General features: G+C 52.5%; 30 non-coding genes and 52 pseudogenes across 30 annotated transcripts; all 82 read left to right on the top strand.

Annotated features, from left to right (window-relative positions):
* The first annotated feature begins 49 nt into the window (after positions 1-49).
* On the top strand, positions 50-168 carry LOC143945371 (5S ribosomal RNA; annotated as a pseudogene).
* Positions 169-277: 109 nt separating this feature from the next.
* Positions 278-396, top strand: LOC143945399 (5S ribosomal RNA; annotated as a pseudogene).
* Positions 397-505: 109 nt separating this feature from the next.
* LOC143946056 (5S ribosomal RNA) lies at positions 506-624 on the top strand (annotated as a pseudogene).
* A 109-nt stretch (positions 625-733) lies between these two features.
* On the top strand, positions 734-852 carry LOC143951067 (5S ribosomal RNA). The gene has a single exon (XR_013266373.1). It is a non-coding gene; the product is annotated as a 5S ribosomal RNA (ribosomal RNA).
* Positions 853-961: 109 nt separating this feature from the next.
* LOC143947027 (5S ribosomal RNA) lies at positions 962-1,080 on the top strand (annotated as a pseudogene).
* Positions 1,081-1,189: 109 nt separating this feature from the next.
* Positions 1,190-1,308, top strand: LOC143951834 (5S ribosomal RNA). The gene has a single exon (XR_013267069.1). It is a non-coding gene; the product is annotated as a 5S ribosomal RNA (ribosomal RNA).
* A 109-nt stretch (positions 1,309-1,417) lies between these two features.
* LOC143951038 (5S ribosomal RNA) lies at positions 1,418-1,536 on the top strand. The gene has a single exon (XR_013266348.1). It is a non-coding gene; the product is annotated as a 5S ribosomal RNA (ribosomal RNA).
* A 109-nt stretch (positions 1,537-1,645) lies between these two features.
* LOC143946670 (5S ribosomal RNA) lies at positions 1,646-1,764 on the top strand (annotated as a pseudogene).
* Positions 1,765-1,873: 109 nt separating this feature from the next.
* On the top strand, positions 1,874-1,992 carry LOC143946127 (5S ribosomal RNA). The gene has a single exon (XR_013265182.1). It is a non-coding gene; the product is annotated as a 5S ribosomal RNA (ribosomal RNA).
* A 109-nt stretch (positions 1,993-2,101) lies between these two features.
* On the top strand, positions 2,102-2,220 carry LOC143944285 (5S ribosomal RNA; annotated as a pseudogene).
* Positions 2,221-2,329: 109 nt separating this feature from the next.
* LOC143944213 (5S ribosomal RNA) lies at positions 2,330-2,448 on the top strand (annotated as a pseudogene).
* A 109-nt stretch (positions 2,449-2,557) lies between these two features.
* Positions 2,558-2,676, top strand: LOC143954047 (5S ribosomal RNA). Its single transcript, XR_013269073.1, has one exon. It is a non-coding gene; the product is annotated as a 5S ribosomal RNA (ribosomal RNA).
* A 109-nt stretch (positions 2,677-2,785) lies between these two features.
* Positions 2,786-2,904, top strand: LOC143944878 (5S ribosomal RNA; annotated as a pseudogene).
* A 109-nt stretch (positions 2,905-3,013) lies between these two features.
* Positions 3,014-3,132, top strand: LOC143946682 (5S ribosomal RNA; annotated as a pseudogene).
* A 109-nt stretch (positions 3,133-3,241) lies between these two features.
* LOC143945369 (5S ribosomal RNA) lies at positions 3,242-3,360 on the top strand (annotated as a pseudogene).
* A 109-nt stretch (positions 3,361-3,469) lies between these two features.
* On the top strand, positions 3,470-3,588 carry LOC143944080 (5S ribosomal RNA; annotated as a pseudogene).
* A 109-nt stretch (positions 3,589-3,697) lies between these two features.
* LOC143946115 (5S ribosomal RNA) lies at positions 3,698-3,816 on the top strand. Its single transcript, XR_013265180.1, has one exon. It is a non-coding gene; the product is annotated as a 5S ribosomal RNA (ribosomal RNA).
* Positions 3,817-3,925: 109 nt separating this feature from the next.
* On the top strand, positions 3,926-4,044 carry LOC143951580 (5S ribosomal RNA). The gene has a single exon (XR_013266839.1). It is a non-coding gene; the product is annotated as a 5S ribosomal RNA (ribosomal RNA).
* Positions 4,045-4,153: 109 nt separating this feature from the next.
* On the top strand, positions 4,154-4,272 carry LOC143953362 (5S ribosomal RNA). The gene has a single exon (XR_013268451.1). It is a non-coding gene; the product is annotated as a 5S ribosomal RNA (ribosomal RNA).
* A 109-nt stretch (positions 4,273-4,381) lies between these two features.
* Positions 4,382-4,500, top strand: LOC143953360 (5S ribosomal RNA). The gene has a single exon (XR_013268450.1). It is a non-coding gene; the product is annotated as a 5S ribosomal RNA (ribosomal RNA).
* Positions 4,501-4,609: 109 nt separating this feature from the next.
* On the top strand, positions 4,610-4,728 carry LOC143954876 (5S ribosomal RNA; annotated as a pseudogene).
* A 109-nt stretch (positions 4,729-4,837) lies between these two features.
* LOC143946146 (5S ribosomal RNA) lies at positions 4,838-4,956 on the top strand (annotated as a pseudogene).
* Positions 4,957-5,065: 109 nt separating this feature from the next.
* Positions 5,066-5,184, top strand: LOC143945633 (5S ribosomal RNA; annotated as a pseudogene).
* A 109-nt stretch (positions 5,185-5,293) lies between these two features.
* Positions 5,294-5,412, top strand: LOC143946140 (5S ribosomal RNA; annotated as a pseudogene).
* A 109-nt stretch (positions 5,413-5,521) lies between these two features.
* LOC143946993 (5S ribosomal RNA) lies at positions 5,522-5,651 on the top strand (annotated as a pseudogene).
* A 109-nt stretch (positions 5,652-5,760) lies between these two features.
* On the top strand, positions 5,761-5,879 carry LOC143944284 (5S ribosomal RNA; annotated as a pseudogene).
* Positions 5,880-5,988: 109 nt separating this feature from the next.
* Positions 5,989-6,107, top strand: LOC143944212 (5S ribosomal RNA; annotated as a pseudogene).
* Positions 6,108-6,216: 109 nt separating this feature from the next.
* On the top strand, positions 6,217-6,335 carry LOC143944079 (5S ribosomal RNA; annotated as a pseudogene).
* Positions 6,336-6,444: 109 nt separating this feature from the next.
* Positions 6,445-6,563, top strand: LOC143952136 (5S ribosomal RNA). Its single transcript, XR_013267342.1, has one exon. It is a non-coding gene; the product is annotated as a 5S ribosomal RNA (ribosomal RNA).
* A 109-nt stretch (positions 6,564-6,672) lies between these two features.
* On the top strand, positions 6,673-6,791 carry LOC143946681 (5S ribosomal RNA; annotated as a pseudogene).
* Positions 6,792-6,900: 109 nt separating this feature from the next.
* Positions 6,901-7,019, top strand: LOC143945368 (5S ribosomal RNA; annotated as a pseudogene).
* A 109-nt stretch (positions 7,020-7,128) lies between these two features.
* On the top strand, positions 7,129-7,247 carry LOC143945398 (5S ribosomal RNA; annotated as a pseudogene).
* A 109-nt stretch (positions 7,248-7,356) lies between these two features.
* Positions 7,357-7,475, top strand: LOC143946054 (5S ribosomal RNA; annotated as a pseudogene).
* Positions 7,476-7,584: 109 nt separating this feature from the next.
* On the top strand, positions 7,585-7,703 carry LOC143951066 (5S ribosomal RNA). Its single transcript, XR_013266372.1, has one exon. It is a non-coding gene; the product is annotated as a 5S ribosomal RNA (ribosomal RNA).
* Positions 7,704-7,812: 109 nt separating this feature from the next.
* Positions 7,813-7,931, top strand: LOC143947026 (5S ribosomal RNA; annotated as a pseudogene).
* Positions 7,932-8,040: 109 nt separating this feature from the next.
* LOC143951833 (5S ribosomal RNA) lies at positions 8,041-8,159 on the top strand. Its single transcript, XR_013267068.1, has one exon. It is a non-coding gene; the product is annotated as a 5S ribosomal RNA (ribosomal RNA).
* A 109-nt stretch (positions 8,160-8,268) lies between these two features.
* LOC143947944 (5S ribosomal RNA) lies at positions 8,269-8,387 on the top strand. The gene has a single exon (XR_013265351.1). It is a non-coding gene; the product is annotated as a 5S ribosomal RNA (ribosomal RNA).
* A 109-nt stretch (positions 8,388-8,496) lies between these two features.
* Positions 8,497-8,615, top strand: LOC143946669 (5S ribosomal RNA; annotated as a pseudogene).
* Positions 8,616-8,724: 109 nt separating this feature from the next.
* Positions 8,725-8,843, top strand: LOC143946103 (5S ribosomal RNA). Its single transcript, XR_013265179.1, has one exon. It is a non-coding gene; the product is annotated as a 5S ribosomal RNA (ribosomal RNA).
* Positions 8,844-8,952: 109 nt separating this feature from the next.
* On the top strand, positions 8,953-9,071 carry LOC143944283 (5S ribosomal RNA; annotated as a pseudogene).
* A 109-nt stretch (positions 9,072-9,180) lies between these two features.
* LOC143944210 (5S ribosomal RNA) lies at positions 9,181-9,299 on the top strand (annotated as a pseudogene).
* A 109-nt stretch (positions 9,300-9,408) lies between these two features.
* LOC143954046 (5S ribosomal RNA) lies at positions 9,409-9,527 on the top strand. Its single transcript, XR_013269072.1, has one exon. It is a non-coding gene; the product is annotated as a 5S ribosomal RNA (ribosomal RNA).
* A 109-nt stretch (positions 9,528-9,636) lies between these two features.
* On the top strand, positions 9,637-9,755 carry LOC143943836 (5S ribosomal RNA; annotated as a pseudogene).
* A 109-nt stretch (positions 9,756-9,864) lies between these two features.
* LOC143946678 (5S ribosomal RNA) lies at positions 9,865-9,983 on the top strand (annotated as a pseudogene).
* Positions 9,984-10,092: 109 nt separating this feature from the next.
* LOC143945367 (5S ribosomal RNA) lies at positions 10,093-10,211 on the top strand (annotated as a pseudogene).
* A 109-nt stretch (positions 10,212-10,320) lies between these two features.
* On the top strand, positions 10,321-10,439 carry LOC143944078 (5S ribosomal RNA; annotated as a pseudogene).
* Positions 10,440-10,548: 109 nt separating this feature from the next.
* On the top strand, positions 10,549-10,667 carry LOC143946091 (5S ribosomal RNA). Its single transcript, XR_013265178.1, has one exon. It is a non-coding gene; the product is annotated as a 5S ribosomal RNA (ribosomal RNA).
* Positions 10,668-10,776: 109 nt separating this feature from the next.
* LOC143951579 (5S ribosomal RNA) lies at positions 10,777-10,895 on the top strand. The gene has a single exon (XR_013266838.1). It is a non-coding gene; the product is annotated as a 5S ribosomal RNA (ribosomal RNA).
* A 109-nt stretch (positions 10,896-11,004) lies between these two features.
* LOC143953359 (5S ribosomal RNA) lies at positions 11,005-11,123 on the top strand. Its single transcript, XR_013268449.1, has one exon. It is a non-coding gene; the product is annotated as a 5S ribosomal RNA (ribosomal RNA).
* Positions 11,124-11,232: 109 nt separating this feature from the next.
* On the top strand, positions 11,233-11,351 carry LOC143953358 (5S ribosomal RNA). Its single transcript, XR_013268448.1, has one exon. It is a non-coding gene; the product is annotated as a 5S ribosomal RNA (ribosomal RNA).
* Positions 11,352-11,460: 109 nt separating this feature from the next.
* LOC143954875 (5S ribosomal RNA) lies at positions 11,461-11,579 on the top strand (annotated as a pseudogene).
* A 109-nt stretch (positions 11,580-11,688) lies between these two features.
* On the top strand, positions 11,689-11,807 carry LOC143946145 (5S ribosomal RNA; annotated as a pseudogene).
* A 109-nt stretch (positions 11,808-11,916) lies between these two features.
* Positions 11,917-12,035, top strand: LOC143945632 (5S ribosomal RNA; annotated as a pseudogene).
* A 109-nt stretch (positions 12,036-12,144) lies between these two features.
* On the top strand, positions 12,145-12,263 carry LOC143946138 (5S ribosomal RNA; annotated as a pseudogene).
* A 109-nt stretch (positions 12,264-12,372) lies between these two features.
* On the top strand, positions 12,373-12,502 carry LOC143946992 (5S ribosomal RNA; annotated as a pseudogene).
* Positions 12,503-12,611: 109 nt separating this feature from the next.
* LOC143947117 (5S ribosomal RNA) lies at positions 12,612-12,730 on the top strand (annotated as a pseudogene).
* A 120-nt stretch (positions 12,731-12,850) lies between these two features.
* LOC143951578 (5S ribosomal RNA) lies at positions 12,851-12,969 on the top strand. The gene has a single exon (XR_013266837.1). It is a non-coding gene; the product is annotated as a 5S ribosomal RNA (ribosomal RNA).
* Positions 12,970-13,078: 109 nt separating this feature from the next.
* On the top strand, positions 13,079-13,197 carry LOC143954833 (5S ribosomal RNA; annotated as a pseudogene).
* Positions 13,198-13,306: 109 nt separating this feature from the next.
* LOC143952956 (5S ribosomal RNA) lies at positions 13,307-13,425 on the top strand. Its single transcript, XR_013268083.1, has one exon. It is a non-coding gene; the product is annotated as a 5S ribosomal RNA (ribosomal RNA).
* Positions 13,426-13,534: 109 nt separating this feature from the next.
* Positions 13,535-13,653, top strand: LOC143953848 (5S ribosomal RNA). The gene has a single exon (XR_013268892.1). It is a non-coding gene; the product is annotated as a 5S ribosomal RNA (ribosomal RNA).
* A 109-nt stretch (positions 13,654-13,762) lies between these two features.
* On the top strand, positions 13,763-13,881 carry LOC143943609 (5S ribosomal RNA; annotated as a pseudogene).
* Positions 13,882-13,990: 109 nt separating this feature from the next.
* On the top strand, positions 13,991-14,119 carry LOC143946953 (5S ribosomal RNA; annotated as a pseudogene).
* Positions 14,120-14,228: 109 nt separating this feature from the next.
* On the top strand, positions 14,229-14,347 carry LOC143944109 (5S ribosomal RNA; annotated as a pseudogene).
* Positions 14,348-14,456: 109 nt separating this feature from the next.
* Positions 14,457-14,575, top strand: LOC143954258 (5S ribosomal RNA). Its single transcript, XR_013269266.1, has one exon. It is a non-coding gene; the product is annotated as a 5S ribosomal RNA (ribosomal RNA).
* A 109-nt stretch (positions 14,576-14,684) lies between these two features.
* LOC143943807 (5S ribosomal RNA) lies at positions 14,685-14,803 on the top strand (annotated as a pseudogene).
* Positions 14,804-14,912: 109 nt separating this feature from the next.
* LOC143943957 (5S ribosomal RNA) lies at positions 14,913-15,031 on the top strand (annotated as a pseudogene).
* A 109-nt stretch (positions 15,032-15,140) lies between these two features.
* Positions 15,141-15,259, top strand: LOC143945441 (5S ribosomal RNA; annotated as a pseudogene).
* Positions 15,260-15,368: 109 nt separating this feature from the next.
* On the top strand, positions 15,369-15,487 carry LOC143944714 (5S ribosomal RNA; annotated as a pseudogene).
* Positions 15,488-15,596: 109 nt separating this feature from the next.
* On the top strand, positions 15,597-15,715 carry LOC143953015 (5S ribosomal RNA). The gene has a single exon (XR_013268136.1). It is a non-coding gene; the product is annotated as a 5S ribosomal RNA (ribosomal RNA).
* A 109-nt stretch (positions 15,716-15,824) lies between these two features.
* LOC143947107 (5S ribosomal RNA) lies at positions 15,825-15,943 on the top strand (annotated as a pseudogene).
* A 109-nt stretch (positions 15,944-16,052) lies between these two features.
* Positions 16,053-16,171, top strand: LOC143950777 (5S ribosomal RNA). The gene has a single exon (XR_013266112.1). It is a non-coding gene; the product is annotated as a 5S ribosomal RNA (ribosomal RNA).
* Positions 16,172-16,280: 109 nt separating this feature from the next.
* On the top strand, positions 16,281-16,399 carry LOC143944199 (5S ribosomal RNA; annotated as a pseudogene).
* A 109-nt stretch (positions 16,400-16,508) lies between these two features.
* LOC143951204 (5S ribosomal RNA) lies at positions 16,509-16,627 on the top strand. The gene has a single exon (XR_013266498.1). It is a non-coding gene; the product is annotated as a 5S ribosomal RNA (ribosomal RNA).
* A 109-nt stretch (positions 16,628-16,736) lies between these two features.
* LOC143943746 (5S ribosomal RNA) lies at positions 16,737-16,855 on the top strand (annotated as a pseudogene).
* Positions 16,856-16,964: 109 nt separating this feature from the next.
* LOC143953735 (5S ribosomal RNA) lies at positions 16,965-17,083 on the top strand. The gene has a single exon (XR_013268790.1). It is a non-coding gene; the product is annotated as a 5S ribosomal RNA (ribosomal RNA).
* Positions 17,084-17,192: 109 nt separating this feature from the next.
* LOC143944107 (5S ribosomal RNA) lies at positions 17,193-17,311 on the top strand (annotated as a pseudogene).
* A 109-nt stretch (positions 17,312-17,420) lies between these two features.
* Positions 17,421-17,539, top strand: LOC143946102 (5S ribosomal RNA; annotated as a pseudogene).
* A 109-nt stretch (positions 17,540-17,648) lies between these two features.
* On the top strand, positions 17,649-17,767 carry LOC143951745 (5S ribosomal RNA). The gene has a single exon (XR_013266988.1). It is a non-coding gene; the product is annotated as a 5S ribosomal RNA (ribosomal RNA).
* A 109-nt stretch (positions 17,768-17,876) lies between these two features.
* Positions 17,877-17,995, top strand: LOC143954958 (5S ribosomal RNA; annotated as a pseudogene).
* A 109-nt stretch (positions 17,996-18,104) lies between these two features.
* On the top strand, positions 18,105-18,223 carry LOC143953407 (5S ribosomal RNA). Its single transcript, XR_013268492.1, has one exon. It is a non-coding gene; the product is annotated as a 5S ribosomal RNA (ribosomal RNA).
* A 109-nt stretch (positions 18,224-18,332) lies between these two features.
* Positions 18,333-18,451, top strand: LOC143950791 (5S ribosomal RNA). The gene has a single exon (XR_013266125.1). It is a non-coding gene; the product is annotated as a 5S ribosomal RNA (ribosomal RNA).
* Positions 18,452-18,559: 108 nt separating this feature from the next.
* LOC143948511 (5S ribosomal RNA) lies at positions 18,560-18,668 on the top strand (annotated as a pseudogene).
* Positions 18,669-18,672: the final 4 nt, after the last annotated feature.

Genomic DNA, 18,672 nt, shown 5'->3' with positions numbered 1-18,672 from the left:
GTGACCACCTTGGCTTTTGTCAAGAGAGTTGTAAGTAGGCTGCAAGATCGCCTATGGCCACATCAACCTGAATGCGGCCGATCTCGTCTGATCTCGGATGCTAAGCAGGGTCGGGCCTTGTTAGTACCTGGATGGGAGACCGCCTGGGAATACCAGGTGCCGTAGGCTTTTTTCCATTATGTTGTTGGCTTTGGCGACCTGCTGTATTTTTCCTCTCGATTGCCCGAGTTGACCACCTTGGCTTTTGTCAAGAGAGTTGTAAGTTGGGTGCAAGATCGCCTATGGCCACATCACCCTGAATGCGCTCGATCTCGTCTGATCGCGCATGCTAAGCAGGGTCGGGCCTGGTTAGTACCTGGATGGGAATCCGCCTGGGAATACCAGGTGCCGTAGGCTTTTGGCCATTATGTTGATGGCTTTGGCGACCTGCTGTATTTTTCCTCTCGATTGCCCGAGGTGACCACCTTGGCTTTTGTCAAGAGAGTTGTAAGTAGGGTGCAAGATCGCCTACGGCCACATCACCCTGAATGTGCTCGATCTCGTCTGATCTTGGATGCTAAGCAGGGTCGGGCCTGGTTAGTACCTGGATGGGAGACGGCCTGCGAATACCAGGTGCCGTAGGCTTTTTTCCATTATGTTGTTGGCTTTGGCGACCTGCTGTATTTTTCCTCTCGATTGCCCGAGGTGACCACCTTGGCTTTTGTCAAGAGAGTTGTAAGTAGGGTCCAAGATTGCCTACGGCCACATCACCCTGAATGCGCTCGATCTCGTCTGATCTCGGATGCTAAGCAGGGTCGGGCCTGGTTAGTACCTGGATGGGAGACCGCCTGCGAATACCAGGTGCCGTAGGCTTTTTTCCATTATGTTGTTGGCTTTGGCGACCTGCTGTATTTTTCCTCTCGTTTGCCCAAGGTGACCACCTTGGCTTTTGTCAAGAGAGTTGTAAGTAGGGTGCAAGATAGCATACGGCCACATCACCCTGAATGTGCTCGATCTCGTCTGATCTCAGATGCTAAGCAGGGTCGGGCCTGGTTAGTACCTGGATGGGAGACCGCCTGGGAATACCAGGAGCGGTAGGCTTTTTTCCATTATGTTGTTGGCTTTGGCGACCTGCTGTATTTTTCCTCTCGTATGCCCGAGGTGACCACCTTGGCTTTTGTCAAGAGAGTTGTAAGTAGGGTGCAAGATCGCCTACGGCCACATCACCCTGAATGCACTCGATCTCGTCTGATCTCGCATGCTAAGCAGGGTCGGGCCTGGTTAGTACCTGGATGGGAGACCGCCTGGGTATACCAGGTGCCGTAGGCTTTTTTCCATTATGTTGTTGGCTTTGGCGACCTGCTGTATTTTTCCTCTCGATTGCCCGAGGTGACCACCTTGGCTTTTGTCAAGGGAGTTGTAAGTAGAGCGCAAGATCACCTACGGCCACATCACCCTGAATGTGCTCGATCTCGTCTGATCTCGGATGCTAAGCAGGGTTGGGCCTGGTTAGTACCTGGATGGGAGACCGCCTGGGAATACCAGGTGCCGTAGGCTTCTTTCCATTATGTTGTTGGCTTTGGCGACCTGCTGTATTTTTCCTCTCGATTGCCCGAGGTGACCACCTTGGCTTTTGTCAAGAGAGTTGTAAGTAGGGTGCAAGATCGCCTATGGCCACATCACCCTGAATGCGCTTGATTTTGTCTGATCTCGGATGCTAAGCAGTGTCGGGCCTGGTTAGTACCCGGATGGGAGACCGCCTGGGAACACCAGGTGCCGTAGGCTTTTTCCCATTATGTTGTTGGCTTTGGCGACCTGCTGTATTTTTCCTCTCGATTGCCCGAGGTGACCACCTTGGCTTTTGTCAAGAGAGTTGTAAGTAGGGTGCAAGATCGCCTATGGCCACATCACCCTGAATGCGCTCGATCTCGTCTGATCTCGGATGCTAAGCAGGGTCGGGCCTGGTTAGTACCTGGATGGGAGACCGCCTGGGAATACCAGGTGCCGTAGGCTTTTTTCCATTATGTTGTTGGCTTTGGCGACCTGCTGTATTTTTCCTCTCGATTGCCCGAGGTGACCACCTTGGCTTTTGTCAAGAGAGTTGTAAGTAGGGTGCAAGATTGCCTCCGGCCACAACACTCTGAATGCGCTTGATCTCGTCTGATCTCGAATGCTAAGCAGGGTCGGGCCTGGTTAGTACCTGGATGGGAGACCGCCTGGGAATACCAGGTGCCGTAGGCTTTTTTCCATTATGTTGTTGGCTTTGGCGACCTGCTGTATTTTTCCTCTTGATTGCACGAGGTGACCACCTTGGCTTTTGTCAAGAGAGTTGTAAGTAGGGTGCAAGATTGCCTACGGCCACATCACCCTGAAAGCGCTAGATCTCGTCTGATCTTGGATGCTAAGCAGGGTCGGGCCTGGTTAGTACCTGGATGGGAGACCGCCTGGGAATACCAAGTGCCGTAGGCTTTTTTCCATTATGTTGTTGGCTTTGGCGACCTGCTGTATTTTTCCTCTCGATTGCCCGAGTTGACCACCTTGGCTTTTGTCAAGAGAGTTGTAAGTAGGGTGTAAGGATGCCTACGGCCACATCACCCTGAATGCTCTCGATCTCGTCTGATCTCGGATGCTAAGCAGGGTCAGGCCTGGTTAGTACCTGGATGGGAGACCGCCTGGGAATACCAGGTGCCATAGGCTTTTTTCCATTATGTCGTTGGCTTTGGCGACCTGCTGTATTTTTCCTCTCGATTGCCCGAGGTGACCACCTTGGCTTTTGTCAAGAGAGTTGTGAGTAGGGTGCAACTTTGCCTACGGCCACATCACCCTGAATGCGCTCGATCTCGTCTGATCTCGGATGCTAATTAGGGTCGGGCCTGATTAGTACCTGGATGGGAGACCGCCTGCGAATACCAGGTGCCGTAGGTTTTTTTCCATTATGTTGTTGGCTTTGGCGACCTGCTGTATTTTTCCTCTCGATTGCCCGAGGTGACCACCTTGGCTTTTGTCAAGAGAGTTGTAAGTAGGGTGCAAGATCACCTACGGCCACATCACCCTGAATGCGCTCGATCTCGTCTGATCTCGGATGCTAAGCAGGGTCGGGCCTGGTTATTACCTGGATGGGAGACCGCCTGGTAATACCAGGTGCCATAGGCTTTTTTCCATTATGTTTTTGGCTTTGGCGACCTGCTGTATTTTTCCTCTCGATTGCCCGAGGTGACCACCTTGGCTTTTGTCAAGAGAGTTGTAAGTAGGCTGCAAGATCGCCTATGGCCACATCAACCTGAATGCGGCCGATCTCGTCTGATCTCGGATGCTAAGCAGGGTCGGGCCTTGTTAGTACCTGGATGGGAGACCGCCTGGGAATACCAGGTGCCGTAGGCTTTTTTCCATTATGTTGTTGGCTTTGGCGACCTGCTGTATTTTTCCTCTCGATTGCCCGAGTTGACCACCTTGGCTTTTGTCAAGAGAGTTGTAAGTTGGGTGCAAGATCGCCTATGGCCACATCACCCTGAATGCGCTCGATCTCGTCTGATCGCGCATGCTAAGCAGGGTCGGGCCTGGTTAGTACCCGGATGGGAGACCGCCTGGGAACACCAGGTGCCGTAGGCTTTTTTCCATTATGTTGTTGGCTTTGGCGACCTGCTGTATTTTTCCTCTCGATTGCCCGAGGTGACCACCTTGGCTTTTGTCAAGAGAGTTGTAAGTAGGGTGCAAGATCGCCTATGGCCACATCACCCTGAATGCGCTCGATCTCGTCTGATCTCGGATGCTAAGCAGGGTCGGGCCTGGTTAGTACCTGGATGGGAGACCGCCTGGGAATACCAGGTGCCGTAGGCTTTTTTCCATTATGTTGTTGGCTTTGGCGACCTGCTGTATTTTTCCTCTTGATTGCCCGAGGTGACCACCTTGGCTTTTGTCAAGAGAGTTGTAAATAGGGTGCAAGGATGCCTACGGCCACATCACCCTGAATGCTCTCGATCTCGTCTGATCTCGGATGCTAAGCAGGGTCAGGCCTGGTTAGTACCTGGATGGGAGACCGCCTGGGAATACCAGGTGCCGTAGGCTTTTTTCCATTATGTTTTTGGCTTTGGCGACCTGCTGTATTTTTCCTCTCGATTGCCCGAGGTGACCACCTTGGCTTTTGTCAAGAGAGTTGTAAGTAGGGTGCAAGGTCACCTACGGCCACATCACCCTGAATGCTCTCGATCTCGTCTGATCTCGGATGCTAAGCAGGGTCAGGCCTGGTTAGTACCTGGATGGGAGACCGCCTGGGAATACCAGGTGCCGTAGGCTTTTTTCCATTATGTTTTTGGCTTTGGCGACCTGCTGTATTTTTCCTCTCGATTGCCCGAGGTGACCACCTTGGCTTTTGTCAAGAGAGTTGTAAGTAGGGTGCAAGGTCACCTACGGCCACATCACCCTGAATGCTCTCGATCTCGTCTGATCTCGGATGCTAAGCAGGGTCAGGCCTGGTTAGTACCTGGATGGGAGACCGCCTGGGAATACCAGGTGCCGTAGGCTTTTTTCCATTATGTTTTTGGCTTTGGCGACCTGCTGTATTTTTCCTCTCGATTGCCCGAGGTGACCACCTTGGCTTTTGTCAAGAGAGTTGTAAGTAGGGTGCAAGGTCGCCTACGGCCACATCACCCTGAATGCACTCGATCTCGTCTGATCTCGGATGCTAAGCAGGGTCGGGCCTGGAAAGTACCTGGATAGGAGACCGCTTGGGAATACGAGGTGCCGTAGGCTTTTTTCCATTATGTTGTTGGCTTTGGCGACCTGCTGTATTTTTCCTCTCGATTGCCCGAGGTGACCACCTTGGCTTTTGTCAAGAGAGTTGTAAGTAGGCTGCAAAATCGCCTGCGGCCACATCACCCTCAATGCGCTCAATCTCGTCTGACCTCGGATGCTAAGCAGGGTCGGGCCTGGTTAGTACCTGGATGGGAGACTGCCTGGGAATACCAGGTGCCGTAGGCTTTTTTCCATTATGTTGTTGGCTTTGGCGACCTGCTGTATTTTTCCTCTCGATTGCCCGAGGTGACCACCTTGGCTTTTGTCAAGAGAGTTGTAAGTAGGGTGCAAGATTGCTTACGGCCACATCACCCTGAAAGCGCTTGACCTCGTCTGATCTCGGATGCCAAGCAGGGTCGGGCCTGGTTAGTACCTTGATGGGAGACCGCCTGGGAATACCAGGTGCCGTAGGGTTTTTTCCATTATGTTGTTGGCTTTGGCGACCTGCTGTATTTTTCCTCTCGATTGCCAGAGGTGACCACCTTGGCTTTTGTCAAGAGAGTTGTAAGTAGGGTGCAAGATCGCCTACGGCCACATCACCCTGAATGCGCTTGACCTCGTCTGATCTCGGATGCCAAGCAGGGTCGGGCCTGGTTAGTACCTGGATGGGAGACCGCCTGGGAATACCAGCTGCCGTAGGCTTTTTTCCATTATGTTGTTGGCTTTGGCGACCTGCTGTATTTTTCCTCTCGATTGCCCGAGGTGACCACCTTGGCTTTTGTCAAGAGAGTTGTAAGTAGGTTGCAAGATCGCCTACGGCCACATCACCCTGAATGCGCTCGATCTCGTCTGATCTCGGATGCTAAGCAGCGTCGGGCCTGGTTAGTGCCTGGTTAGTACCTGGATGGGAGACCGCCTGGGAATACCAGGTGCCGTAGGCTTTTTTCCATTATGTTGTTGGCTTTGGCGACCTGCTGTATTTTTCCTCTCGATTGCCCGAGGTGACCACCTTGGCTTTTGTCAAGAGAGTTGTAAGTAGGGTGCAAGATTGCCTCCGGCCACAACACTCTGAATGCGCTTGATCTCGTCTGATCTCGAATGCTAAGCAGGGTCGGGCCTGGTTAGTACCTGGATGGGAGACCGCCTGGGAATACCAGGTGCCGTAGGCTTTTTTCCATTATGTTGTTGGCTTTGGCGACCTGCTGTATTTTTCCTCTCGATTGCCCGAGGTGACCACCTTGGCTTTTGTCAAGAGAGTTGTAAGTAGGGTGCAAGATTGCCTACGGCCACATCACCCTGAAAGCGCTAGATCTCGTCTGATCTTGGATGCTAAGCAGGGTCGGGCCTGGTTAGTACCTGGATGGGAGACCGCCTGGGAATACCAAGTGCCGTAGGCTTTTTTCCATTATGTTGTTGGCTTTGGCGACCTGCTGTATTTTTCCTCTCGATTGCCCGAGTTGACCACCTTGGCTTTTGTCAAGAGAGTTGTAAGTTGGGTGCAAGATCGCCTATGGCCACATCACCCTGAATGCGCTCGATCTCGTCTGATCGCGCATGCTAAGCAGGGTCGGGCCTGGTTAGTACCCGGATGGGAGACCGCCTGGGAACACCAGGTGCCGTAGGCTTTTTTCCATTATGTTGTTGGCTTTGGCGACCTGCTGTATTTTTCCTCTCGATTGCCCGAGGTGACCACCTTGGCTTTTGTCAAGAGAGTTGTAAGTAGGGTGCAAGATCGCCTACGGCCACATCACCCTGAATGTGCTCGATCTCGTCTGATCTTGGATGCTAAGCAGGGTCGGGCCTGGTTAGTACCTGGATGGGAGACCGCCTGGGAATACCAGGTGCCGTAGGCTTTTTTCCATTATGTTGTTGGCTTTGGCGACCTGCTGTATTTTTCCTCTCGATTGCCCGAGGTGACCACCTTGGCTTTTGTCAAGAGAGTTGTAAGTAGGGTGCAAGATCACCTACGGCCACATCACCCTGAATGCGCTCGATCTCGTCTGATCTCGGATGCTAAGCAGGGTCGGGCCTGGTTATTACCTGGATGGGAGACCGCCTGGTAATACCAGGTGCCATAGGCTTTTTTCCATTATGTTTTTGGCTTTGGCGACCTGCTGTATTTTTCCTCTCGATTGCCCGAGGTGACCACCTTGGCTTTTGTCAAGAGAGTTGTAAGTAGGCTGCAAGATCGCCTATGGCCACATCAACCTGAATGCGGCCGATCTCGTCTGATCTCGGATGCTAAGCAGGGTCGGGCCTTGTTAGTACCTGGATGGGAGACCGCCTGGGAATACCAGGTGCCGTAGGCTTTTTTCCATTATGTTGTTGGCTTTGGCGACCTGCTGTATTTTTCCTCTCGATTGCCCGAGTTGACCACCTTGGCTTTTGTCAAGAGAGTTGTAAGTTGGGTGCAAGATCGCCTATGGCCACATCACCCTGAATGCGCTCGATCTCGTCTGATCGCGCATGCTAAGCAGGGTCGGGCCTGGTTAGTACCTGGATGGGAATCCGCCTGGGAATACCAGGTGCCGTAGGCTTTTGGCCATTATGTTGATGGCTTTGGCGACCTGCTGTATTTTTCCTCTCGATTGCCCGAGGTGACCACCTTGGCTTTTGTCAAGAGAGTTGTAAGTAGGGTGCAAGATCGCCTACGGCCACATCACCCTGAATGTGCTCGATCTCGTCTGATCTTGGATGCTAAGCAGGGTCGGGCCTGGTTAGTACCTGGATGGGAGACGGCCTGCGAATACCAGGTGCCGTAGGCTTTTTTCCATTATGTTGTTGGCTTTGGCGACCTGCTGTATTTTTCCTCTCGATTGCCCGAGGTGACCACCTTGGCTTTTGTCAAGAGAGTTGTAAGTAGGGTCCAAGATTGCCTACGGCCACATCACCCTGAATGCGCTCGATCTCGTCTGATCTCGGATGCTAAGCAGGGTCGGGCCTGGTTAGTACCTGGATGGGAGACCGCCTGCGAATACCAGGTGCCGTAGGCTTTTTTCCATTATGTTGTTGGCTTTGGCGACCTGCTGTATTTTTCCTCTCGTTTGCCCAAGGTGACCACCTTGGCTTTTGTCAAGAGAGTTGTAAGTAGGGTGCAAGATAGCATACGGCCACATCACCCTGAATGTGCTCGATCTCGTCTGATCTCAGATGCTAAGCAGGGTCGGGCCTGGTTAGTACCTGGATGGGAGACCGCCTGGGAATACCAGGAGCGGTAGGCTTTTTTCCATTATGTTGTTGGCTTTGGCGACCTGCTGTATTTTTCCTCTCGTATGCCCGAGGTGACCACCTTGGCTTTTGTCAAGAGAGTTGTAAGTAGGGTGCAAGATCGCCTACGGCCACATCACCCTGAATGCACTCGATCTCGTCTGATCTCGCATGCTAAGCAGGGTCGGGCCTGGTTAGTACCTGGATGGGAGACCGCCTGGGTATACCAGGTGCCGTAGGCTTTTTTCCATTATGTTGTTGGCTTTGGCGACCTGCTGTATTTTTCCTCTCGATTGCCCGAGGTGACCACCTTGGCTTTTGTCAAGGGAGTTGTAAGTAGAGCGCAAGATCACCTACGGCCACATCACCCTGAATGCGCTCGATCTCGTCTGATCTCGGATGCTAAGCAGGGTTGGGCCTGGTTAGTACCTGGATGGGAGACCGCCTGGGAATACCAGGTGCCGTAGGCTTCTTTCCATTATGTTGTTGGCTTTGGCGACCTGCTGTATTTTTCCTCTCGATTGCCCGAGGTGACCACCTTGGCTTTTGTCAAGAGAGTTGTAAGTAGGGTGCAAGATCGCCTATGGCCACATCACCCTGAATGCGCTTGATTTTGTCTGATCTCGGATGCTAAGCAGTGTCGGGCCTGGTTAGTACCCGGATGGGAGACCGCCTGGGAACACCAGGTGCCGTAGGCTTTTTCCCATTATGTTGTTGGCTTTGGCGACCTGCTGTATTTTTCCTCTCGATTGCCCGAGGTGACCACCTTGGCTTTTGTCAAGAGAGTTGTAAGTAGGGTGCAAGATCGCCTATGGCCACATCACCCTGAATGCGCTCGATCTCGTCTGATCTCGGATGCTAAGCAGGGTCGGGCCTGGTTAGTACCTGGATGGGAGACCGCCTGGGAATACCAGGTGCCGTAGGCTTTTTTCCATTATGTTGTTGGCTTTGGCGACCTGCTGTATTTTTCCTCTCGATTGCCCGAGGTGACCACCTTGGCTTTTGTCAAGAGAGTTGTAAGTAGGGTGCAAGATTGCCTCCGGCCACAACACTCTGAATGCGCTTGATCTCGTCTGATCTCGAATGCTAAGCAGGGTCGGGCCTGGTTAGTACCTGGATGGGAGACCGCCTGGGAATACCAGGTGCCGTAGGCTTTTTTCCATTATGTTGTTGGCTTTGGCGACCTGCTGTATTTTTCCTCTTGATTGCACGAGGTGACCACCTTGGCTTTTGTCAAGAGAGTTGTAAGTAGGGTGCAAGATTGCCTACGGCCACATCACCCTGAAAGCGCTAGATCTCGTCTGATCTTGGATGCTAAGCAGGGTCGGGCCTGGTTAGTACCTGGATGGGAGACCGCCTGGGAATACCAAGTGCCGTAGGCTTTTTTCCATTATGTTGTTGGCTTTGGCGACCTGCTGTATTTTTCCTCTCGATTGCCCGAGTTGACCACCTTGGCTTTTGTCAAGAGAGTTGTAAGTAGGGTGTAAGGATGCCTACGGCCACATCACCCTGAATGCTCTCGATCTCGTCTGATCTCGGATGCTAAGCAGGGTCAGGCCTGGTTAGTACCTGGATGGGAGACCGCCTGGGAATACCAGGTGCCATAGGCTTTTTTCCATTATGTCGTTGGCTTTGGCGACCTGCTGTATTTTTCCTCTCGATTGCCCGAGGTGACCACCTTGGCTTTTGTCAAGAGAGTTGTGAGTAGGGTGCAACTTTGCCTACGGCCACATCACCCTGAATGCGCTCGATCTCGTCTGATCTCGGATGCTAATTAGGGTCGGGCCTGATTAGTACCTGGATGGGAGACCGCCTGCGAATACCAGGTGCCGTAGGCTTTTTTCCATTATGTTGTTGGCTTTGGCGACCTGCTGTATTTTTCCTCTCGATTGCCCGAGGTGACCACCTTGGCTTTTGTCAAGAGAGTTGTAAGTAGGGTGCAAGATCACCTACGGCCACATCACCCTGAATGCGCTCGATCTCGTCTGATCTCGGATGCTAAGCAGGGTCGGGCCTGGTTATTACCTGGATGGGAGACCGCCTGGTAATACCAGGTGCCATAGGCTTTTTTCCATTATGTTTTTGGCTTTGGCGACCTGCTGTATTTTTCCTCTCGATTGCCCGAGGTGACCACCTTGGCTTTTGTCAAGAGAGTTGTAAGTAGGCTGCAAGATCGCCTATGGCCACATCAACCTGAATGCGGCCGATCTCGTCTGATCTCGGATGCTAAGCAGGGTCGGGCCTTGTTAGTACCTGGATGGGAGACCGCCTGGGAATACCAGGTGCCGTAGGCTTTTTTCCATTATGTTGTTGGCTTTGGCGACCTGCTGTATTTTTCCTCTCGATTGCCCGAGTTGACCACCTTGGCTTTTGTCAAGAGAGTTGTAAGTTGGGTGCAAGATCGCCTATGGCCACATCACCCTGAATGCGCTCGATCTCGTCTGATCGCGCATGCTAAGCAGGGTCGGGCCTGGTTAGTACCCGGATGGGAGACCGCCTGGGAACACCAGGTGCCGTAGGCTTTTTTCCATTATGTTGTTGGCTTTGGCGACCTGCTGTATTTTTCCTCTCGATTGCCCGAGGTGACCACCTTGGCTTTTGTCAAGAGAGTTGTAAGTAGGGTGCAAGATCGCCTATGGCCACATCACCCTGAATGCGCTCGATCTCGTCTGATCTCGGATGCTAAGCAGGGTCGGGCCTGGTTAGTACCTGGATGGGAGACCGCCTGGGAATACCAGGTGCCGTAGGCTTTTTTCCATTATGTTGTTGGCTTTGGCGACCTGCTGTATTTTTCCTCTTGATTGCCCGAGGTGACCACCTTGGCTTTTGTCAAGAGAGTTGTAAATAGGGTGCAAGGATGCCTACGGCCACATCACCCTGAATGCTCTCGATCTCGTCTGATCTCGGATGCTAAGCAGGGTCAGGCCTGGTTAGTACCTGGATGGGAGACCGCCTGGGAATACCAGGTGCCGTAGGCTTTTTTCCATTATGTTTTTGGCTTTGGCGACCTGCTGTATTTTTCCTCTCGATTGCCCGAGGTGACCACCTTGGCTTTTGTCAAGAGAGTTGTAAGTAGGGTGCAAGGTCACCTACGGCCACATCACCCTGAATGCTCTCGATCTCGTCTGATCTCGGATGCTAAGCAGGGTCAGGCCTGGTTAGTACCTGGATGGGAGACCGCCTGGGAATACCAGGTGCCGTAGGCTTTTTTCCATTATGTTTTTGGCTTTGGCGACCTGCTGTATTTTTCCTCTCGATTGCCCGAGGTGACCACCTTGGCTTTTGTCAAGAGAGTTGTAAGTAGGGTGCAAGGTCACCTACGGCCACATCACCCTGAATGCTCTCGATCTCGTCTGATCTCGGATGCTAAGCAGGGTCAGGCCTGGTTAGTACCTGGATGGGAGACCGCCTGGGAATACCAGGTGCCGTAGGCTTTTTTCCATTATGTTTTTGGCTTTGGCGACCTGCTGTATTTTTCCTCTCGATTGCCCGAGGTGACCACCTTGGCTTTTGTCAAGAGAGTTGTAAGTAGGGTGCAAGGTCGCCTACGGCCACATCACCCTGAATGCACTCGATCTCGTCTGATCTCGGATGCTAAGCAGGGTCGGGCCTGGAAAGTACCTGGATAGGAGACCGCTTGGGAATACGAGGTGCCGTAGGCTTTTTTCCATTATGTTGTTGGCTTTGGCGACCTGCTGTATTTTTCCTCTCGATTGCCCGAGGTGACCACCTTGGCTTTTGTCAAGAGAGTTGTAAGTAGGCTGCAAAATCGCCTGCGGCCACATCACCCTCAATGCGCTCAATCTCGTCTGACCTCGGATGCTAAGCAGGGTCGGGCCTGGTTAGTACCTGGATGGGAGACTGCCTGGGAATACCAGGTGCCGTAGGCTTTTTTCCATTATGTTGTTGGCTTTGGCGACCTGCTGTATTTTTCCTCTCGATTGCCCGAGGTGACCACCTTGGCTTTTGTCAAGAGAGTTGTAAGTAGGGTGCAAGATTGCTTACGGCCACATCACCCTGAAAGCGCTTGACCTCGTCTGATCTCGGATGCCAAGCAGGGTCGGGCCTGGTTAGTACCTTGATGGGAGACCGCCTGGGAATACCAGGTGCCGTAGGGTTTTTTCCATTATGTTGTTGGCTTTGGCGACCTGCTGTATTTTTCCTCTCGATTGCCAGAGGTGACCACCTTGGCTTTTGTCAAGAGAGTTGTAAGTAGGGTGCAAGATCGCCTACGGCCACATCACCCTGAATGCGCTTGACCTCGTCTGATCTCGGATGCCAAGCAGGGTCGGGCCTGGTTAGTACCTGGATGGGAGACCGCCTGGGAATACCAGCTGCCGTAGGCTTTTTTCCATTATGTTGTTGGCTTTGGCGACCTGCTGTATTTTTCCTCTCGATTGCCCGAGGTGACCACCTTGGCTTTTGTCAAGAGAGTTGTAAGTAGGTTGCAAGATCGCCTACGGCCACATCACCCTGAATGCGCTCGATCTCGTCTGATCTCGGATGCTAAGCAGCGTCGGGCCTGGTTAGTGCCTGGTTAGTACCTGGATGGGAGACCGCCTGGGAATACCAGGTGCCGTAGGCTTTTTTCCATTATGTTGTTGGCTTTGGCGACCTGCTGTATTTTTCCTCTCGATTGCCCGAGGTGACCACCTTGGCTTTTGTCAAGAGAGTTGTAAGTAGAGTGCAAGATCGCCTACAGCCACATCACCCTGAATGCGCTTGATCTCGTCTGATCTCGCATGCTACGCAGGGTCGGGTCTGGTTAGTACCTGGATGGGAGACCGCCTGGGAATACCAGGTGCCGTAGGCTTTTTTCCATTATGTTGTTGGCTTTGGCGACCTGCTGTATTTTTCCTCTCGATTGCCCGAGGTGACCACCTTGGCTTTTGTCAAGAGAGTTGTAAGTAGGTTGTAAGTAGGGTGCAAGGATGCCTACGGCCACATCACCCTGAATGCTCTCGATCTCGTCTGATCTCGGATGCTAAGCAGGGTCAGGCCTGGTTAGTACCTGGATGGGAGACCGCCTGGGAATACCAGGTGCCGTAGGCTTTTTTCCATTATGTTTTTGGCTTTGGCGACCTGCTGTATTTTTCCTCTCGATTGCCCGAGGTGACCACCTTGGCTTTTGTCAAGAGAGTTGTAAGTAGGGTGCAAGGTGGCCTACGGCCACATCACCCTGAATGCTCTCGATCTCGTCTGATCTCGGATGCTATGCAGGGTCAGGCCTGGTTAGTACCTGGATGGGAGACCGCCTGGGAATACCAGGTGCCGTAGGCTTTTTTCCATTATGTTTTTGGCTTTGGCGACCTGCTGTATTTTTCCTCTCGATTGCCCGAGGTGACCACCTTGGCTTTTGTCAAGAGAGTTGTAAGTAGGGTGCAAGGTCGCCTACGGCCACATCACCCTGAATGCACTCGATCTCATCTGATCTCGGATGCTAAGCAGGGTCGGGCCTGGTTAGTACCTGGATAGGAGACCGCTTGGGAATACGAGGTGCCGTAGGCTTTTTTCCATTATGTTGTTGGCTTTGGCGACCTGCTGTATTTTTCCTCTCGATTGCCCGAGGTGACCACCTTGGCTTTTGTCAAGAGAGTTGTAAGTAGGGTGCAAGATTGCCTACGGCCACATCACCCTGAATGCGCTCGATCTCGTCTGATCTCGGATGCTAAGCAGAGTCGGGCCTGGTTAGTACCTGGATGGGAGACCGCCTGGGTATACCAGGTGCCGTAGGCTCTTTTCCATTATGTTGTTGGCTTTGGCGACCTGCTGTATTTTTCCTCTCGATTGCCCGAGGTGACCACCTTGGCTTTTGTCAAGAGAGTTGTAAGTAGGGTCTAAGATCGCCTAGGGCCACATCACCCTGAAAGCGCTCGATCTCGTCTGATCTCGGATGCTAAGCAGGGTCGGGCCTGGTTAGTACCTGGATGGGAGACCGCCTGGGAATACCAGGAGCGGTAGGCTTTTTTCCATTATGTTGATGGCTTTGGCGACCTGCTGTATTTTTCCTCTCGTTTGCCCGAGGTGACCACCTTGGCTTTTGTCAAGAGAGTTGTAAGTAGGGTGCAAGATCGCATACAGCCACATCACCCTGAATGCGCTCGATCTCGTTCGATCTCGTCTGATCTCGGATGCTAAGCAGGGTCGGGCCTGGTTAGTACCTGGATGGGAGACCGCCTGGGAATACCAGGTGCCGTAGGCTTTTTTCCATTATGTTGTTGGCTTTGGCGACCTGCTGTATTTTTCCTCTCGTTTGCCCAAGGTGACCACCTTGGCTTTTGTCAAGAGAGTTGTAAGTAGGGTGCAAGATAGCATACGGCCACATCACCCTGAATGCGCTCGATCTCGTCTGATCTCGGATGCTAAGCAGGGTCGGGCCTGGTTAGTACCTGGATGGGAGACCGCCTGGGAATACCAGGAGCGGTAGGCTTTTTTCCATTATGTTGTTGGCTTTGGCGACCTGCTGTATTTTTCCTCTCGTTTGCCCGAGGTGACCACCTTGGCTTTTGTCAAGAGAGTTGTAAGTAGGGTGCAAGATCGCCTACGGCCACATCACCCTGAAAGCACTCGATCTCGTCTGATCTCGCATGCTAAGCAGGGTCGGCCCTGGTTAGTACCTGGATGGGAGACCGCCTGGGTATACCAGGTGCCGTAGGCTTTTTTCCATTATGTTGTTGGCTTTGACGACCTGCTGTATTTTTCCTCTCGATTGCCCGAGGTGACCACCTTGGCTTTTGTCAAGAGAGTTGTAAGTAGGGTGCAAGATCGCCTACGGCCACATCACCCTGAAAGCGCTCGAACTCGTCTGATCTCGGATGCTAAGCAGGGTCGGGCCTGGTTATTACCTGGATGGGAGACCGCCTGGGAATACCAGGTGCCATAGGCTTTTTTCCATTATGTTTTTGGCTTTGGCGACCTGCTGTATTTTTCCTCTCGATTGCCCGAGGTGACCACCTTGGCTTTTGTCAAGAGAGTTGTAAGTAGGGTGCAAGATCGCCTATGGCCACATCAACCTGAATGCGCCCGATCTCGTCTGATCTCGGATGCTAAGCAGGGACGGGCCTTGTTAGTACCTGGATGGGAGACCGCCTGGGAATACCAGGTGCCGTAGGCTTTTTTCCATTATGTTGTTGGCTTTGGCGACCTGCTGTATTTTTCCTCTCGATTGCCCGAGTTGACCACCTTGGCTTTTGTCAAGAGAGTTGTAAGTTGGGTGCAAGATCGCCTATGGCCACATCACCCTGAATGCGCTCGATCTCGTCTGATCTCCGATGCTAAGCAGGGTCGGGCCTGGTTAATACCTGGATGGGAGATCGCCTGGGAATACCAGGTGCCGTAGGCTTTTTTCCATTATGTTGTTGGCTTTGGCGACCTGCTGTATTTTTCCTCTCGATTGCCGGAGGTGACCACCTTGGCTTTTGTCAAGAGAGTTGTAAGTAGGGTGCAAGATCGCCTATGGCCACATCATCCTGAATGCGCTCGATCTCGTCTGATCGCGCATGCTAAGCAGGGTCGGGCCTGGTTAGTACCTGGATGGGAGACCGCCTGGGAACACCAGGTGCCGTAGGCTTTTTTCCATTATGTTGTTGGCTTTGGCGACCTGCTGTATTTTTCCTCTCGATTGCCCGAGGTGACCACCTTGGCTTTTGTCAAGAGAGTTGTAAGTAGGGTGCAAGATTGCCTATGGCCACATCACCCTGAATGCGCTCAATCTCGTCTGATCTCGGATGCTAAGCAGGGTCGGGCCTGGTTAGTACCTGGATGGGAGACCGCCTGGGAATACCAGGTGCCGTAGGCTTTTTTCCATTATGTTGTTGGCTTTGGCGACCTGCTGTATTTTTCCTCTCGATTGCCCGAGGTGACCACCTTGGCTTTTGTCAAGAGAGTTGTAAGTAGGGTGCAAGATTGCCTCCGGCCACAACTCTCTGAATGCGCTTGATCTCGTCTGATCTCGGATGCTAAGCAGGGTCGGGCCTGGTTAGTACCTGGATGGGAGACCACCTGGGAATACCAGATGCCGTAGGCTTTTTTCCATTATGTTGTTGGCTTTGGCGACCTGCTGTATTTTTCCTCTTGATTGCACGAGGTGACCACCTTGGCTTTTGTCAAGAGAGTTGTAAGTAGGGTGCAAGATCGCATACGGCCACATCACCCTGAATGCGCTCGATCTCGTCTGATCTCGGATGCTAAGCAGGGTCGGGCCTGGTTAGTACCTGGATGGGAGACCGCCTGGGAATACCAGGTGCCGTAGGCTTTTTTCCATTATGTTGTTGGCTTTGGCGACCTGCTGTATTTTTCCTCTCGTTTGCCCAAGGTGACCACCTTGGCTTTTGTCAAGAGAGTTGTAAGTAGGGCGCAAGATAGCATACGGCCACATCACCCTGAATGCGCTCGATCTCGTCTGATCTCGGATGCTAAGCAGGGTCGGGCCTGGTTAGTACCTGGATGGGAGACCGCCTGGGAATACCAGGAGCGGTACGCTTTTTTCCATTATGTTGTTGGCTTTGGCGACCTGCTGTATTTTTCCTCTCGTTTGCCCGATGTGACCACCTTGGCTTTTGTCGAGAGAGTTGTAAGTAGGGTGCAAGATCGCCTACGGCCACATCACCCTGAAAGCACTCGATCTCGTCTGATCTCGCATGCTAAGCAGGGTCGGGCCTGGTTAGTACCTGGATGGGAGACCGCCTGGGTATACCAGGTGCCGTAGGCTTTTTTCCATTATGTTGTTGGCTTTGGCGACCTGCTGTATTTTTCCTCTCGATTGCCCGAGGTGACCACCTTGGCTTTTGTCAAGAGAGTTGTAAGTAGGGTGCAAGATCGCCTACGGCCACATCACCCTGAAAGCGCTCGATCTCGTCTGATCTCGGATGCTAAGCAGGGTCGGGCCTGGTTATTACCTGGATGGGAGACCGCCTGGGAATACCAGGTGCCATTGGCTTTTTTCCATTATGTTGTTGGCTTTGGCGACCTGCTGTATTTTTCCTCTCGATTGCCCGAGGTGACCACCTTGGCTTTTGTCAAGAGAGTTGTAAGTAGGGTGCAAGATCGCCTATGGCCACATCAACCTGAATGCACCCGATCTCATCTGATCTCGGATGCTAAGCAGGGACGGGCCTTGTTAGTACCTGGATGGGAGACCGCCTGGGAATACCAGGTGCCGTAGGCTTTTTTCCATTATGTTGTTGGCTTTGGCGACCTGCTGTATTTTTCCTCTCGTTTGCCCAAGGTGACCACCTTGGCTTTTGTCAAGAGAGTTGTAAGTAGGGTGCAAGATAGCATACGGCCACATCACCCTGAATGCGCTCGATCTCGTCTGATCTCGGATGCTAAGCAGGGTCGGGCCTGGTTAGTACCTGGATGGGAGACCGCCTGGGAATACCAGGAGCGGTAGGCTTTTTTCCATTATGTTGTTGGCTTTGGCGACCTGCTGTATTTTTCCTCTCGATTGCCCGAGGTGACCACCTTGGCTTTTGTCAAGAGAGTTGTAAGTAGGGTGCAAGATCGCCTACAGCCACATCACCCTGAATGCGCTTGATCTCGTCTGATCTCGGATGCTACGCAGGGTCGGGTCTGGTTAGTACCTGGATGGGAGACCGCCTGGGAATACCAGGTGCCGTAGGCTTTTTTCCATTATGTTGTTGGCTTTGGCGACCTGCTGTATTTTTCCTCTCGATTGCCCGAGGTGACCACCTTGGCTTTTGTCAAGAGAGTTGTAAGTAGGTTGCAAGATCGCCTACGGCCACATCACCCTGAATGCGCTCGATCTCGTCTGATCTCGGATGCTAAGCAGGGTCGGGCCTGGTTAGTACCTGGATGGGAGACCGCCTGGGAATACCAGGTGCCGTAGGCTTTTTTCCATTATGTTTTTGGCTTTGGCGACCTGCTGTATTTTTCCTCTCGATTGCCCGAGGTGACCACCTTGGCTTTTGTCAAGAGAGTTGTAAGTAGGGTGCAAGGTCGCCTACGGCCACATCACTCTGAATGCACTCGATCTCGTCTGATCTCGGATGCTAAGCAGGGTCGGGCCTGGTTAGTACCTGGATAGGAGACCGCTTGGGAATACGAGGTGCCGTAGGCTTTTTTCCATTATGTTGTTGGCTTTGGCGACCTGCTGTATTTTTCCTCTCGATTGCCCGAGGTGACCACCTTGGCTTTTGTCAAGAGAGTTTTAAGTAGGGTGCAAGATTGCCTATGGCCACATCATCCTGAATGCGCTCGATCTCGTCTGATCTCGGATGCTAAGCAGGGTCGGGCCTGGTTAGTACCTGAATGGGAAACCGCCTGGGAATACCAGGTGCCGTAGGCTTTTGGCCATTATGTTGATGGCTTTGGCGACCTGCTGTATTTTTCCTCTCGATTGCCCGAGGTGATCACCTTGGCTTTTGTCAAGAGAGTTGTAAGTAGGGTGCAAGATCGCCTACGGCCACATCACCCTGAATGCGCTCGATCTCGTCTGATCTTGGATGCTAAGCAGGGTCGGGCCTGGTTAGTACCTGGATGGGAGACCGCCTGGGAATACCAGGTGCCGTAGGCTTTTTTCCATTATGTTGTTGGCTTTGGCGACCTGCTGTATTTTTCCTCTCGATTGCCCGAGGTGTCCACCTTGGCTTTTGTCAAGATAGTTGTAATATAATCCAAGATCGCCTACGGCCACATCACCCTGAATGCGCTCCATCTCGGATGCTAAGCAGGGTCGGGCCTGGTTAGTACCTGGATGGGAGACCGCCTGGGAATACCGGGTGCCGTAGGCTTTTT

Source organism: Lithobates pipiens, unplaced genomic scaffold (assembly GCF_037356315.1).
Source record: "Lithobates pipiens isolate NorthernLeopardFrog02 unplaced genomic scaffold, aLitPip1_a1.2 Scaffold_30, whole genome shotgun sequence".
Classification (NCBI taxonomy): Eukaryota; Metazoa; Chordata; class Amphibia; order Anura; family Ranidae; genus Lithobates; species Lithobates pipiens.
This window is presented reverse-complemented; position numbering and strand designations above follow the sequence as displayed.